This window comes from Leptonychotes weddellii, chromosome X, assembly GCF_054177405.1.
Source record: "Leptonychotes weddellii isolate Sample4059 chromosome X, ASM5417740v2, whole genome shotgun sequence".
Taxonomy (NCBI): domain Eukaryota; kingdom Metazoa; phylum Chordata; class Mammalia; order Carnivora; family Phocidae; genus Leptonychotes; species Leptonychotes weddellii.
The window spans coordinates 100,321,941-100,337,320 of record NC_138385.1 but is presented as its reverse complement, the minus strand read 5'-3'; the positions used below and the strand labels follow the sequence as shown (position 1 = coordinate 100,337,320).

The following is a 15,380-nucleotide window of genomic DNA, read 5'->3' as shown; positions in this document are numbered from 1 at the left end:
GGCATCTGCCAATCCGGCAAGCTCTCCGGAGTACCATCGCAGGGGTCCCAGGCTGCACCCTCCCTCTCCACACGCCTGTGCAGCCCCGGGTGCTTACCTGCCTCATGTTTAGAATTCCATGACCCATCCGGCAGGGAGCGAGCTGCCTCGAAGCCCACGCCGCGCTCTTCGGAGGGGAAACACCAAACCCAACAAGAAGCCCGCGAGACAAAAGCAACGCAGTGAGATCCACAGGCAGCAAAAAGCACGTTTTCTTCCTTTTCCTTTGATCTGTTGCTACACGCACTCTGCCCAAGACAATGTCAAGTTTCTCCAGCTTTTCTTCCCAGCCTATGAAAAGTCGGGCTCCGGGAAGCGAGAACCGCCTGGCTCTTATTTCAAATCGGGTCTCGGAGACGTCGTAGGTGGCTGCCTCGGGCCCCGGAGGAGCCCCGCCAATCAGGAGGAAGGGGTGGGTCCTGGGAGCCAGAAAGCCTGCCTCCGCCAGGATTAGGGAGCTTTCAGGATTTAAATGGCTGGAAGCAGCTGGAAACACTGCTCCCAAAGTAAAGGATGAGTTCTAGTCTTACCTCGCTGCTCGGGTCTGCTCAAAGCCTAACTAACTAGCGTCGGGCCTTAAGGCCTTTGCCTTTTAGGAGCGCCCTAAAAGCACGAAAGCATTTGGAAGGGGCACGACTATTTCAGCCAGGAAAGGGCAACATTCAGGACCCGACCATCTTTTTGGAAAAGGGTGTCTAGCCCCGAAGTCCTACTTCGGCAAAGCCACTGGGGAGGAAACCAAATTGTTATGCAGAACACCTCGGGAGGAGGGTGGCACCCACCTCATTTCCATATAGATGAACTGTATATCCAGGCTCAAAACAAAACAAAACAAATCTAAATGGGAACTTGCACACAAATCTATTGAAACACAACAGATGACCAAGAATCTTTATCTGTTGAGGGCCCAAGGCATAATTTCAGATAATACTGTTATTAGAAAAAGAAACACGGATGTTTCGTCAAGCAGACCATTTCTAAGGTAAGCCTATCTACCTTTCACCACGGCTCACCTTACCAACAGAGCGGATCCGGTGAACTTATGAGCAGGGACTAGCTGGCCATCATCTCAGTAGGATGGGAGGAAAGCTAGCTGGCTTCTTATAAACTTAAACCCAAACTTAAAAAGAATTCCCCCCCAAAAAAAAGAATTCCCAAAGTGGGTTTTCTTGACTCCACATAAACAGCGACTTTATTTGACTCTTAGCCAGTGTGATTTCAATGCAAATCTACCTTTGGATTTCAAAAAAAGGGCAAGGCGAGCCAAGACAACTTTGTGTACCACCTGTGCTATATTTTGTTTCCCAAAGAAGTGGCCAAAATTGGGCGCCTGGGTGGCTCAGTCGGTTAAGCGACTGCCTTCGGCTCAGGTCATGATCCTGGAGTCCCGGGATCGAGTCCCGCATCGGGCTCCCTGCTCGGCGGGGAGCCTGCTTCTCCCTCTGACCCTCCTCCCTCTCCTGCTCTCTGTCTCTCATTCTCTCTCTCTCAAATAAATAAATAAAATCTTAAAAAAAAAAAAAGAAGAAGTGGCCAAAATTTTGTGAGGCTAATTCAGTGAATATTTTTAAATTCTTGTATGAGAGACAAAAATAACAAGTTAGCAGATAATGAATGGGCAGTTTCAAGAGTGTCATCTACATGGGCTTAGTAGTTACGAACTCTGTCCCGTTCTCTGAAAACTCAGCAGCCCAATATCTGGACCCAGAGGTCCACAACCCCCCACCAACCCCCCACCTTAGTAGGCGAAGGGCCCACCTGGTGACTCAAGCTGACTTGTACTTATTTCGGAGCCCTTCATTATGACCTAGACCAACCTCAGCACTATTGCCCTTTGGGGTCGGATCATTCTCCGCGGAGGGTGCTGTGCTGTACGTTGTGGGATGTTGAGCAGCACCCCGGTCTCGGCCCACTAGATGCCCGTGGCTTTCTCACAGCCATGACAATCAATAATAGCCAATTACCAAATGTCCTCTGGGGGGTGGGGGGGTAAAATCATGCCAGACTGAGACCCATGGATGTACCAGCTCTGAAATATTGGTTCTCAATATTGCACACTCAATACAGTGTGCAAGAAAACTTCTGGGGAGACTGTTAAAAATGCAAATCCCAAAACCCTTGCTCTTGTTCCAAGAGAATCTGATTTGTTGGTTTGAGGAGGAGCCTGGGAATCCGCATTTTTGCCCCCCCCCGGCCCGGCCCTCAAAGGACTCTGATTCACTTTGAGATATACTGCACCTGTTCCTGCCCTAGGTATGCCCTCAGCCCCAGGACATAGGGAGCTACCCAGAGCTGCTGCCGTTCAGTATCACTTGAGTTAAATCCCAAGGTGCATCTCATTTCTCACCTTCAACAGAAGCTTCTCACAACCGCGTTTGCCTTCTGCGGTCATCATCTCAAAGGTAAACGTGAGCTGGGATTTCCTCTCGCCATCACTGTGCCCTTTCCAAGTTTCAGCCATCCTTCTTCTCCTTTAGCCCACTCCCCTACCATCCTACAAGGTCACATGTCACATGTTCTTCTGTGCGTTCCCCAACACCCAAGACAAATTGATCCCTTCCCTCTAAGCTCATAAAGCAGTTCATAGACACCTGGTGGTGTGCTGGTAAATGTTTAACAACCAGCTCTCAGAAAAAAAAAAAAAAAAAAGCCAAGATTTGTAGTAGCCTTTGCCAGTTTCCATGCTGCAAATACTGCCTCCTTTCCCACCCTGTGTTCAGGGCACTGAACACAGAGTTGGAAAGAGTGGTGCCGAATCAGGAGATGGTAAGCACCAGCTTGAGCCAACCATGATACACCTCTCCTGTCACTTCCATGGGATACTGTCATCCTCCGCTCTCGAGTCCCTCTCTCCTATTAGACCATGACACTCTCAAGGGCAAGAATGGTGGCCCATTCATCCTTGCAAGCCAGCCACTTGCACTGTACCTGCTGCGGAGCAGGTGGTCAACCAACGTGTGTGGGGAGCAAACGCAAGGCAATGGGCCACTTCCCCGAGACATGGACACCCATCTGACTGCTGCCACTGCCGCAGTGAGGAAGGGAAAAGACTCTCATAGAAACTTAAGCTCTGGGGCGCCCGGGTGGCTCAGTCGGTTAAGCGTCTGCCTTCGGCTCAGGTCATGATCCCAGCGTCCTGGGATCGAGCCCCGCATCGGGCGCCCTGCTCAGCGGGAAGCCTGCTTCTCCCTCTCCCACTCCCTCTGCTTGTGTTCCCTCTCTCGCTGTGTCTGTCAAATAAATAAAATCTTTAAAAAAAAAAAAAGAAACTTAAGCTCTGACAGTTACCGTTTTACCATAATGTCCTATCTATTCTGTACTGACGAAAACAATAAGCACAATGCCATCTTCCATCCTAACACGCCCACAGCTGAGCGCCATAAACAGACCAGGGTGAAACACTAGAGGCCAGCCTTCTAAAACAGAACCTCGACTTCATGGACATATTTGTGAGACACCATAGTTTTTACGTTCTTATATGAAGGCATCCCACACTTTTGCATCCACATACTTGCACATTCTATCAGCTATAGGTTCCAAAGAGCTCCAGGAGGAGTATATACAATAACCCCTGGGAAGTCTATGGAAGGGCATTTCCTCTGGTAAGAGAGACAGTAATTGGTGATGGGCATCTCTACCACCTTCTCGTTATGCACTAAGCCAGGAATGCTATGGTGGTATCATTAACAAATACCACTTACGAGTGCCTACTGTGAGCCAAGCATATTGCCAGGTTCTTCACAAACGTGCGCCATTTACTCTGCACCAAAATACCAAAAAGTAGACATCACCATTGTCGGGCTATGATGAACAGACGAGATCAGTGAGGCAAGGTAAATAACCCAAGATCTTCTTGTTATAAATGGCTATACCAGGAATCAAGTGTTTGGGATCAGAATAACTCTGCTTTCTGTTGTAAAATGTGCTGTCTCCAGAAGTGTCCAGGAAACGCCTAAAGAAAGAGGATGGTGTAAAAAATGAAGTCTTTTTCATTTATAAGTAAACAAATATAATTTTTAACACTTCGAATGAAATAAATGGCCCCTTGGGGGTTGTCCACTAAGTGAGCATTAGATCCACTTATGGGGAACAGTGTAAGCAAGTAAAGTGAAACAAGTAAAGACACTTGCTTCCCCAAAGGAGAAGATGTCCTCTTCCGCAGCGTGTGATTAACAGTGTGTGCAAGGCCCCTGGGTGGCTCAGTCGGTTAGGCGTCTGCCTTCGGCTCAGGTCAGGATCGCAGGGTCCTGGGATCGAGTCCCGCATCAGGCTCCCTGCTTGGCGAGGAGTCTGCTTCTCCCTCTGCCTCTGCCTCCCCCGCCCCGCTCATGCTCGCTCGCTCTCTCTCTCTCTCACTTGCTCTTAAATAAATAAATAAAATCTTTAAAAAAAAAAAACAACCATGTGTGCAAATGGCAGCTGAAGGCATGTTGTAGTGTAAGGTAGCTAGGCAACAGTCCTGTGTGGTTATGTGCAGGTTTGGTTATAAACAGACCTGCACAGTGTCACATAGGTGCCTGGGCAGGTGGCCCTGGGCAGGTGGCCCTGGGCAGGCCCTCCTGGATATGGCTAGGCATGAGCATGGCACCTGACAGGAGAGCTAGCAGGACCTGCACCGCCTCATTCTGTGTTCTATTAGGGTCAAAGCATATGGGATTAGCATTTGTGTAAGTAAATCGTGGTTGACTATCAGTAACTTTGTATAGTTTATTGAAATATGTGTCAGGACACATCATTGAAAGTCAGTGAAAACCAAGCTGAAATTGCCTAGTCAGCCACCTGGGAAGTGTGCTTGGTGCAAGTGCAGTCTTTGGCGTCTGTGAAAGGAGTGTATTTCCTCTCCTGCAGAGGTTCCAGAAACCTGGTGGCTTTATACTTCTGGCGGCAGAGCAAAATCTGAGGAATACTGTATTTGAGGTAATGAGTGAAGGTAGTTTAAGTCGACAACGACAGAAGGCCCTGCTTAGAAAAAAAAAAAAGAAAGAAAGAAAACCCCACCTATAATCTCACCTATAATTCTTACAGGAGGTCATAAAAAAGCAACAAGTTTCTACTCATTGGGCGTAGGTGCTCATTAAGCCAGTTTCTTTGAGTTGGTTGATGGAGGTAATGTGGCATACCAGGAGCACGGGTCATAGATGCAATTTGGAGTCCATTTTTGGTGTCGATGTGGCCGGTAAACTCGCTGATGGACTTCAAGTAAACCAACTGACATCTTTAAGCCCAAACTTTTCAGGGGACAGTTGGGCAAATTATGGACTGAATGTTTGTGTTCCCCAAAAATGCAAATGTTGAAATCCTAACCCCTAATGTGATGGTATTAGGAGGTGGGGTGCTATCTTTGGATGGTGATTAGGTCATGAAGGTGGAGCCTCATGAATGAGACTAGGTCCTTGTAAAAGAGATCCCACTGAGCTATCTCGGCCCTTCGCCTCAGGAGGACACAGCAAGAAGACAGCTGTCTGAAGCAGGAAGTGGGCTCTTACTTCCCACCCAAAGTGCCTGCACCTTGATCTGGGACTTCCATGCTCCAGAATGTGAGAAATAAATGTCTGTTGTTTATGAGTCCCCTAGTCTGTGGTGCTTTGTGGCAGCAACCTGATGGACCGCGACAGATGAAATCATGAGTGGGCAAGTTTTTTTGTAACTATTGCTTGTCTGAGTGTTTTGGATGACAGACTCTGGAAAGAAGGAAAGAAATCTGTGAATACAAAAATGGAAAAAACAGACACACCGTGAGAAATGGTTTTGGAGAACGTACCCTAAGGGCGGACTTGCAGACAGGACGGAGCTGACTAACCGGTCACCAGTCAGGGTTTTCAATACATTGAACTTGGTATTTCCTCACTTGAAAATTAAGGAATTAAAACAAATCATGCTATTTAAAATTTTAATCATAGCTTAACTGTTTAATAATTCTCTGCTTTTAGAGGTGAAATATTTTGACATTTCCTAATTTTTGCTGACAGGTTAAATATGGCTGATCCTTCATTATCTTTCTCTTAGTAATCTGGTAAAGTTTTATGCATGAACTTGGACATGGTTTTTATATACTCCTCCCGCTGTCAAATACTCTCTACACTCCCAATTAAACCTTCTGCTTCATGTCAACCCAATAATATCCTACTTCCCCAAAGTAATTCTTCAATTTCCAAGTCATCTTTTTTTGCTACAATTTTGTGCTTAAATTTGCAAAAAGAATGTTATTATAATAGTGTATTTTTTACTTGTCTCATTAACCCCTTTCCTAGATTCTGAGGTCAGTGAGGCCTGTATCAGTCAGGGTTCTTCAGCCGAATAGAACCAGTAGGATATATAACATATATCTTCAGATGTATTTCAAGGACTTGGCTTATGTGATTGTGAGGACTGGTAAGTCTGACATCCGTAGGGCAGGCTGGCAGGAGCTCACCCTATAGTTCTGAGGCAAAATTTCTTCTTCCTCAGGGAAACCTCAGTTTTGCTCTTAAGGCCTTCAACTGATTGGATGAGGCCCACCCACATTCTCAAAGATAGCCTACTTAAAGTCAGCTGATTATAGCTATTAACCGCATCTACAAATGCCTTCACAGCAACCCCTAGATTAGAGTTTGACTGAACAACTGGGTACTATAGCCTAGCCAATGGACTTGTAGTATATAAAAGCACACAATATACGGTCAATTAGTCCATAAATGTTTACTGAATTGTTGCAACTAATAATAACGATAATTTCAAAACCGCCATCAGCAAAAGGCGCTCTTCTCTATAAATGATGACATTTTGCTAGTAGATTTATTATGTGCTTCTCAACTGCAACACTGGAAGTTAGGAGCTATAGAATTTTGAGAAAGAATGATTTCTAACTGACGATTCTATACCAAATCATACTATTCATCAAATGTCAGGATAGAATGCGATTTTTTTTTCATAGAAAGACTCAGAATTTTTGCATCCCTTCTACTCTTTCTTTGGAATCTACTCAGAGATGTGTTTTAGCAAAAGGAGGAAATTAAACCAAGAAAGATAAGCCAAAAGACTCAGAATTTTTGCATCCCTTCTACTCTTTCTTTGCAATCTACTCAGAGATGTGTTTTAGCAAAAGGAGGGAATTAAACCAAGAAGGATAAGCCAACAGGACTCAGAAAACAGAGAAGCCAACATAAAGAGAAGCAAAGATGATGGATGTGGCAGTTCTAGAAAGGTCCCCGTCTAAGCTGTAGCAGGAAGATGGACGACTCTTGGACAGAGGTCTCCAGGGGGAGAAATGATACTGATGGATCACATTTGAGGATGAACAGGTGCACATGAATATAAGCAAAAGGCGACACTGTTATTAATTCCAGGAAAAGCAAAAGAATGCACATAAAAAGAAGCCCAGTCCTAAGACACTCCTTAAATCGGCAGCAATCTCTGATACAGATCTTGCGGCAGAGACGACTGGGAGCCAATCTGGTATCCATCTTGCCCTTGTTTCTTTCCAACTGAACTTCAGTGTATTTGGTGGCAGAAACGTGCCCAGCTGAAGAACATCTCCCAGTCAACCTGGCCAAGTGTGGGTGGTGATATGACACTGCATGGCCTATGGAAATTTAATAGAAGCTGCTGTGGAGGGCTCCTGGGAAAGCTCTGAAAAGAGACACACAGTTTGCCCTTCAGCCATCCCAATTTCCCCACCAGGAGCATGGATGCAGTATCTGAGGGACTGGGGCCGCTGTGTCACCATGAGAGGAATGGAACACGTGGTAAAGCTGGCAAACAGTTAAGACAGAAGGACCCTGGATTCCCGGGGACATCTTAGAGTCTCCGAATGAGCCCTGAACTTCATGTTCTGTGAGAAAAATAAATTGCTACTTTGTGTGAGCCAGTGTTTTGGAGTTTGTGTTCATAGATGAACACAGTTCCTAACTGACACAATTTTATTGGGAGGATGTGGGGTGGGATGAGGAGGGTGGTGCAGGAGAGGTCATTTCTTCCTGATCCTATGCAGGACGTGAAAGATAAGGTCTAAAATTCGTAAGCCAAGAAAGAGCAATAAAAGCATATTATGGGAACTATGAAAGTACATATCAGAGGAAATATTTACAAGTCGAAAATGATTGCTCCTAGAATGGAGGGGGACAGCTGTTTTTATTACAAGTCTTTAGTATATTTGTACTTTGAAGATATATTACTTTGATAAAAATTAAAAATAAACAAAAAAGATACACGCTGGTGATTAAATCAATTTCTTGTCCTTAAACTCACTTCCTGTATTAGCAGGATGTTATGATTATCTGGCTCATAGTTTACCAAAGAGTCAGGGTAGAGCATTCGAGAAGTTACATGCCTGATGGCCCATGTTGAACCCCAAGGGCAATGTCACCATGTCACGCACATATGATCTGATTGGCATTTCCTCTTTCCCCCACCACAGATTTAATTTGTTCAGAGTTTATGACTGTATTTGCCATACTGAGTAGCGGCGAATACACTTACTAGACAGCCCTGATCCAAACTGTTTCGGACTAACATTCTTTTAGACCTCCAGGAATCAAAATCCCACAACCCGGATGTCTTACTAATTCATTAGACTAATTTAAAAAAAAAACATTTTCTTTTTATTCCTAATTGGCATCATTCTTGATTTAAATTCATTTTTTAAAATTGGGTTTAAGTACGGCTAGGAATTATAGTATTACCACTTTACTTCTTATCCTTATTCTTTCCTCTCTCTTATTTTTCTTATATAAGAAAAGAGTTAGTCTCTCAAACCTTTAATATTTTCATGCTCAAAGCTGATTTTTAAATTAGCCTTAGAGATTAAAAAGACATTTACTTTTGTGAACCAGATCTCAGTTTTTATATGTTAGAAACAAGCAAATCAGGCTGGTTCATTGATAATCACATGGACAGAAGGTGAATAGAAATTTTAATCAAAAGAAGCTTTGAACAGGATTTGCGCTCCTTGCTTGTAAAAAGACAATGCTTTATCCTTTAGATTGACACTTCTCAGATGCAGAGAAAGACTGCTGAAATGGCTGTATTTTTTTCCCCTGATTGGCACGACTCAATAAGTGGTTCCCAGCAGAGGAAAAACTCACGATGAGCCAGAATCATGGCTTACATGCCTCTTTCCTTTGCTAGACACAGATCGGGCTGTTTTTTTGTTTTTAGGGGTTTTTTTACTCTCTTTTCATAGCCAAGAAAAGAATAGTTGCCCTTATTTCCTTATAACTAGATGGCTTATCATGAGTTTTTCCTCTGCTGGGAACCACTTAGGAAAATCCACACATACTGAGATAGGCTTTCCTATACTATTCCCCTGATACAAGATGCAAGATAAACACACTGAGTCGTGGCAAGGGAAAAAACACAAACGTTGAGTAGCAGTGCCTTGCCTTTCTCCATATTTACTAAAGAGCTCTTTGAAATGTCTGAGGAACTGCATTCAAATGAAGCCTCATTTTATTTCTCCTTCGATTTAATAATTTCCAAAAGGAAGGGCTTACATGGCTTGTCTATTTTGTAAATGGTGCCACCATTTAAAATAATTTTAATGTGAGTGATTTAAATAACATCATACAACGAACAGGATAACCGTACCCTTACGTGTAGCTTTATCTGCGTCGTATCCAAAAGCCCTCCTGATATTTCCCCTAAACTATCTCTGTGTGGGGAAAAGATAATTTCGTTATGGTCATCTTTAGAAACCAACCCATCGGCTGTACTTTTCTCCAACTGGGCAAATTAATCTCACGCAATTAAAGGAATTCAAAACCAGCTGATATACTCTGCTCTAAGAGGTCTAACTTAGTTAAACCTTAAAATAAGAAGTGGACCCCTGCACTAGAGAGGTGTGCTATTTATTGAGTATTTGTGCTGCGTGGAACGAGAGGAGATGAGAGGAATCGCGGATCTCTCGAGGACCCGTTATGCATCAGGCCCTCTTGAAGACGGAGCGAGTTTCTGGTGTGTATATGAGAAACTGGAACCCAGCTCTCTGACTCCAAAACTCGTGCTCTTTCCGGCACACGGTGCTGCCACCCTGGTCCCAGATGCAGCTCTCTCCTTTGGAAGGAGGCATCAAAACCCAGCACGCCCGTGCGTGACCACGCGCCACAAGGCTCCCTCACCCTCTGGGCCGCATACAGGGGTGTTTGGGATTCACCACTTGCTTTGATTTGGTTCTGAAATCGCCATCCTCAATTCACCTCCCAAAGTATCTCACACTGCACCTTCAAGGTAAATCAGGAGTTCACCATTATCTTTGAAAACCCACTGAAGCACCCTAGTGATTTTTATTTACCTTCAATGGCTCTCCAGATCTGGGCTGTGTTCATTCAATCATTTCTAGACAGGAGCAAAAAACCCACGTGTATGCCTATTGATGGGGTATTCCTCGTGGGAAAAGATGTCACTGTTGCAGGGCAGGATGTGAATTTTAGGGCTCTTTCTCTAGCACTGTAAATGAGGTTGGCCTTCTTCATTCAGAATTTCTCCAAGGCTTTCCCATTGGAATACGTTTCTGTGATTCAGTTCCACAGTTAGGAAAGCATGCAGCCCGTGGAGGGCTTGTTCAAAACTGACTGGGGGGGGGCGGGGCTGGGTGGCTCAGATGGTTAAGCGTCTGCCTTGGGCTCAGGTCATGATCCCAGGGTCCTGGGATCGAGCCCCGCATTGGGCTCCCTGCTCAGCAGGGGGCCTGCTTCTCCCCCTCCCTCTGCTTCTCCTCCTGCACATATTCTCTTTCTCTGTATCTCTGTGTCTCGAATGAATAAATAAAAAAATCTTAAAAAAAAACACTGACTGAGGCATTGGCGATTTAGCCGTTGCTTTCATCAGCAACATACAGATATCTGTAGATCCCTATGAGTTGATCTTCATCACTCCCGGGGCATCCAAAGATCTCAAGTGTAAAGACAAGGACTTCTACAAGGAAAAGAGGCTGAGGACCCTCATGCCTTCACCTCGCGCTAACAGAGATGCAACGGCATACTCTCCTTATGCCCGAACGGTCAGTCATCCCTTCAGCAAGTTTTTAATGAGCGCTTACTACGTGCCCGGCATTGTTTTAGATGCTGGACTGGCATGCAGACACGTCCAAACAGACTGGGGGCTGCCCTCGTCAGCATACCTTCTAGTGGAGGGACAGAGACACACAAAGCCACAAATAAGTGCCAAGTGGGTCTGATGGTGATAGAGGTTCTGGCCAGGGGGTAGGGAGTACTGGGGTAGGGAAGTTGGCATTTTACAGGGTGACATCTCAGCAGAGTTCTAAGGAAGTGAGGAAGCAAGACTTGGGCTCTGGTGATGGAGTTATCCAGGCAGAGGGAACAGTAATTGTAGACACTCTAGGGCCGGGGCACAGTCGATGCAAGGAGCCTGTGACGGCTGGAGCAGAGTGAGCAAGGGGGACAGAGGTAGGAGTTGGGCCTCAGGAACGTGTGCGTGCATGTGTGTGTTGGGGGGGCAGCTTTTGCAGGTCATGTAGGGTCTAGTAGATCACCAGAAGAGTTTTGGGTTTTCTTCAGAGGAGGGCAGGGGAGACTCTGAGGCTTTGGCACCAAGGAGGGACAACAGCCAATCGACTTTCGAGAGTTCGGTGTGACTGCTGGGCCCTACTGGGCAGAAGGGAGGTCACTGAGGATGCTTTTCTGGTCAGCCAAGTCAACCAGGTCGGAGATGGTGGTGGGCTGGGGCAGGCATGCCAGTGGACACAGGGAGGCTTAGGTAGGTGCTGGATGTATTGGGACGGCCGAGCTGATGGGATTTGCTGACAGAGTGGAGGTGTTAAAGAGAGGACACTAGGATGACTTCCAAGTTCTCTTCTGGAACACAGCTGAAAAAATGGAGTCACCGTTGACTGACATGGGGACAACTGCGGGGGAAGCTGTTTGGAGGAGAGGCCCTTTGAAAAGAAGGTCCAGGGATATGTGAACCAAGCCAAAAAGCTTACACTACACATGGAAAAAAACACTGCCCGTAAATACTTGATTTATTATTCCCAATCAAGGCAGTGCAGCAATGTGGCTAAGAGCGTCGATTCCAGAAACAGCCTCAGTCCAAATAGCAACTTTGTCACTTAATAACTGTTTGAATATGGCCCATCTGCTTATTCTCCCTCAACGTTAGTGTGATTTGAATAAAGCGATTTGGGGCGCCTGGGTGGCTCAGATGGTTAAGCGTCTGCCTTCGGCTCAGGTCATGATCCCAGGGTCCTGGGATGGGAGTCCCGCGTCGGGCTCCTCGCTCCTTGGGAGCCTGCTTCTCCCTCTGCCTCTCTCTCTCTCTCTCTTTCTCTCTGTCTCTCATGAATAAATAAATAAAATCTTTAAAAAAAAATGAATAAAGCGATCTGTTTAAAAATAATATTATTTAACATTTACAGAGTGCCTACTAAATAAATGCCAGACACTTGTGAGCACGTTAAATTCTCCTTTACCCCCAGGAGAATGGGTACTAATAGTATCCCCATTTGCCAGGAGTGAAAAGTGAGGCACAGAGAGGCAAAGTCACTTGCTGAGGTCATAAAGCTAGGAGGCTGCAGATCCTGGTTGACACATTCAGGCTGACTGGCCCCTGAAAACATGCTCTTAACCACAGAACCATGGGAACACAGCACAGAGTAAACACCCAAAAATTGTAGCTTGTGTTATGATGAGGTAACAACTAAAACAAGAAAATGCCCAGTGGTCACTCACACGTTTGTCAAACTCTACTTGTATCCATCACGTGACTCAGTTTCGATCTGCGCCTCACTTTCTCCAGCGCTGTTTTGGGTACACAGCCCATGTTCTCCCTTCAGGGAAATGCACAGATGCGGCGCAACCTCTGCTGAGAAAATCAGAACAAGGCATTCATCCTTCGACACCCAGGGGCGCCTGGCTGGCTCAGTCGGAGGAGCACACGACTCCCGATCTCGGGGTTGTGAGTTCGAGCCCCACATTGGGCGTGGAGCCTACTTAAAATAAGAAAAACAAAACAAAAAAACACCCAAGGCATAGGAGTCCTTAAGAGTCAGAAAACCCACCATAAGTATGCAAATATTGGTTTCTCACGGTCATTAGTGACCTTTAAGACTGTAACTGATTTACGTGTGTTCCAGATACGGAACAGGAATCAAAGGCTCAGATACACTGGCAAGTAGCTCCAGGGTAGGTAGTGAGATTCCGTTGCTCTCACTTTGCCCTCCACGTCAATCATGGAAGTCTCGCCTCGGCCCCAAAGAGCTTGCCAATGGGACTGTCCCGAGCTTCTGCGCCTTATTTCTTCTAATGACAGTCACATCCTCTGGCCTAATGAGTTTCTAAAACTAGTTTTCATTTTATTTAGGGCAAGTTTCCAGATGTGTTTTAAAATTAATCAGCACGAGTCATAAAAGATAACACGACCCCTGAAGCTTCTGGCAAATACATTCCATAACCAAACGTGCTGTTGTAACACCCCTGTATCTAGAAAAGTTTAAATGGACTATGCCACACCTGTTTCCTCTTGCTGTGTATCTCAGACAAGTCACTTACTCTCTGAGCTTCAGTGTCCCTACTCGCACAATGAAAGCATCAGCTGACTTGTCTGCCCTTTGAAATCATCTGGAAGAGATGGAAAAGATACCAGTGAGAGGGTCCCACTCCCAGAGACTCTGATTTCATTGATCTGGGCTGGGCCTGGGTGGGGAGATTTTTTTAAAGCTCCCCTAGGGAACTAGAAGGAGCAGCCCAAGGTGGGGAACCTTAGGTTGGTCTAGATCAGTGGTTCTCAAAGGCTAGCATGTGTCACAATCCCCTGGAGGGCTTGTTAAAACACAAGTGCCCCACCCCAGAGTCTCTGATTCAGCAGGTCTGGAGGGCCGCCTGGAAATTTGCATTTCTGACAAGTTCCCAGGTGGGGCTGAGCCCCTGGTTTGGGAACCTCTTCTCTGTATCAGGGGTCCGCAAACTCCGGCCCTCAGGCCAAATCCTGCCCATCATCTGTTCTTGTATGGTCAGCGGAGAACGGTTCTTAATGTTTTCAAATGGTTGAAAAAATAATTTTATTTCAAGTCATGAGAAAAGTATATGAAATTCAAATTCCAGGGTCCATAAATAAAGTTTTCTTGGAAGGCAGTCACACCTACTCATTAAACCGAGCCGGGGCCTGGTGTGACTGCTTGCTTGCCGAAGAAGCCAGGCCTGCCTGACAGTGGCTCATACTCGAGCTTGAGGTGTTTGCCTCCCGAAGCAGATCAGAATATGCCCCCGCCCCCCAAAATATGCCACTTGGGCATCAGGTTTATTTTGAGCTGAAGGTGACTGAGGACTGGGGCGCCTGGTTGCCTCGGGCGGCAGAGCAAGCAGCTCTTGATCTTGGGGTTGTGAGTTTGAGCCCCACGTTGGCTGTAGAGATGACTTGAAAATAAAATCTTAAAAAAAAAAATAAGGCAGCTGAGAACCAACAGATGCAGGAAGAGTTTTCTACCCTCTTATCTGCCTAAAATCAGGGCATAAATTTCCCTTTGGGGAAGGTGCTCCCCGCTACAGGGGAGAGAAGAGTGATTCTTCTCATCAAAGACGGGGTGTCAACACCAAGATGAGTTTGCATAAACAGACCATACTAATATAGTCCTTCCCTGCCCATAGTTCCTTTGTAGATCTCGTCATTTCCCCACATTTTATTGTTCCTTGAAGCCCAAACCCTCTTTTCTTTGTGAAAAGGGCATATAAGCCTTCGAGTCTCACTGCTTCTTTGAGTCTTGCCCCTTTTCTCTGAACTCTTGTGCACATACGTATTAAAAACTTGTGGACCTTTTATCCTGTTAATCTGACTTGTGTTAGTTTAATTCACAGGCCCCGCTGACTGACGAAACCCAAGAGAGTAGAGGAAAAGTTTTCCCTTCCTGACACTCCTGACCCCAGAGATGGGAGAAGTAGAGATGGGCAGTCTCGTCAGTTCTAAAGTCCTTCTTTACCTTATCTCAATTTGTCAACAGATACCATCAGAAGCCCAGCTCCTGGTAATTGCCTGCAGCCTACCATAGAACATGACCTCGCGAAAGGCCACTCCATCAGAGAGAGCCTCTTGGACAGGATGGTTTTGGTCACCTCACAATAGAAACACCATGGGCTTTTACACGGCCCCGTATCCTTTCTGGTAGCAAATACGCATGAAATGACCACCAAAGATCCCTCTGCAGCAAAAACCTCAGGACATAGCCACTGTGTAGGCTAACTGAAGGATCTTTCTGAGAAAATGGCAGGCATGCCGTGGGCAGGATGAAGAGGAGGGCTGTGCTTCATTCTTAAATATCTGAAACCCCAAAAGTTACTTCATGGTATTTTCTTTGGAATAGTTATTTCATCGTATTTTAATGAAAGCCTGATACACAAGAATTCTTTGGTGATAAA

General features: G+C 45.7%; 1 protein-coding gene across 5 annotated transcripts in view; it reads right to left on the bottom strand.

Annotated features, from left to right (window-relative positions):
- The window catches only part of MID1 (midline 1), a 584,284-nt gene that overhangs the window by 153,375 nt on the left and 415,529 nt on the right, over positions 1–15,380 (bottom strand). The window contains exon 1 of one of the 5 annotated variants that reach the window (XM_081809188.1): positions 98–666. The exons of the other annotated variants lie outside the window; for them this stretch is intronic. The gene's annotated coding sequence lies outside the window, so the exon portion shown is untranslated. Of the gene's footprint in view, positions 1–97; positions 667–15,380 lie in introns of those variants that run through there. 5 annotated transcript variants of the gene reach the window in all.